This window comes from Monodon monoceros, unplaced genomic scaffold (assembly GCF_005190385.1).
Source record: "Monodon monoceros isolate NGI ecotype Baffin Bay Population unplaced genomic scaffold, NGI_Narwhal_1 Super_Scaffold_21, whole genome shotgun sequence".
In the NCBI taxonomy this organism is placed as follows: Eukaryota; Metazoa; Chordata; class Mammalia; order Artiodactyla; family Monodontidae; genus Monodon; species Monodon monoceros.
Window position 1 is genome coordinate 124,287,179 of NW_021703778.1, and position 1,722 is coordinate 124,288,900.

The 1,722-nt window shown below is 57.0% G+C and overlaps 1 pseudogene; it reads left to right on the top strand.

The window, feature by feature from the left end:
• Positions 1 to 212: 212 nt before the first annotated feature.
• On the top strand, positions 213 to 1,243 carry LOC114903900 (annotated as a pseudogene).
• Positions 1,244 to 1,722: the final 479 nt, after the last annotated feature.

Consider the following 1,722-nt stretch of genomic DNA (forward strand, 5'->3'; position numbering starts at 1 on the left):
GAAGTCGACGAGCATCCTTTCTACTCCTGCATCGAGGCTGGTTCTATGTACCACGGCAGGGCGCTTGAAATTTAGAGACATGAGGGTTTAGAGTTCACTTCTAGTCTTAGATTTAGATGTCAAATGGCTAAGAAAGTAACAAATGGGGAGTTCTGGAAGGATGTGATTCAAGAAACAAGAACTGGGGGTCCGATCGCACCGGCGCGGGGGCCATGGCGTCGTTCAGGCCGCCGCTGCTCTGCCTGCTCTTGCTGCTGGTGGAGCGGCGCAGGCCGGCTTCCACTTCCGCCCGGGCTGTCAGCCCCTGCGCGGGAAACAGCTCACCCAGTTGGGGCGCAAGACATACCCCCGGCCTCGTGAGTATCTGTCTCCATCGGATGTGCCCAAGAGCTGGGACTGGCGCAACGCTGATGGGGTCAACTACGCCAGGGTCACCAGGAGCCAGCACATCCCCCAGGACGGCGGCACCAGCGCCACGGCCGACCGGAGCCCCAGCAAGCGCAAGGGGGCGTGGCCTTCAGTGCAGCACGTCATCGACGGCGGCAACGCCGGCTCCTGGGAGGCGGGCGACCACCTGCAGGGGTGGGAGCACGCCCGCCTGCGCCGCATCCCCGACGAGACCCGCAACAACGACCAGGCCAAGGACCAAGAGTGTGACAAGTTTAACCAGTGCGGAACCTGCACCGAATTCAAAGAGCGCCGTGTCATCCAGAACTACACCCTTTGGAAAGTTGGCGACTATGGCTTGGTCTCCGGGAGGGAAAAGGTGATGGTGGAAATCTACACAAACGGTCCCATCAGAGGCGGTACGATGGCAACAGAAAAGAGGTCTAACTACACTGGAGGCATCTATGCTGAATACCATGACAAGGCCTACATAAACCACATCATTTCCGTGGCCGGGTGGGGCGTCAGCGATGGGATGGAGTACTGACTTGTCCGGAATTCATGGGGCGAGCAAGGCTGGGTGAGGATAGTGACCAGCACCTACAAAGACGGGAAGGGTGGGCTTCCCTGGTGGCGCAGTGGTTGAGTCCGCCTGCCGATGCAGGGGACGCGGGTTTGTGCCCCGGTCCGGGAAGATCCCACATACCGCGGAGCGGCTGGGCCCGTGAGCCATGGCCGCTGGGCCTGCGCGTCCGGATCCTGTGCTCCGCAACGGGAGAGGCCAAAAGATGGGAAGGGTGCCGATTACAACCTTGCTATTGAGGAGAACTGCACATTTGGGAACCCCACCGTTTAAGGCAGACGTCTTAAGAACGAGCAGTTCTTAAAGAAATGATCTCATGAGCCGTAACCAGAGGGGATCCCATCATCATGGGCACTGGGTTGGTACTGCCATGGTTCGAAAGAACTGGGGGTTGATGTTCAAGTATCTGACGCCTGGTAACGGTACTGAGCACGGAGGAGAGACACCCGTCAAAATGCCTCATGGGCTGAAAGAGCGATCCCAGGGGAGAGTCTGAGGGGGGCGACTTAGCACCTGCACAGGACTGCTTCCTGTCATGATGATGGCAGCGAACCATCTACCTGGAGAAGAGTGATCACCAGACAGTGAATGATGTGACCTACGTTTTCTTCAATAGATGATTTGGCAGCTATGGTTTGTGATGTATTTAAGAGGTAAAACAGTTCAGACTTATCACCAGTTCCTTTGTCACCTTGAAATCAATGGTGGGGTAGTGGGGAGAGATGGCAATTTCAAGATGCCAAGGGATGAAT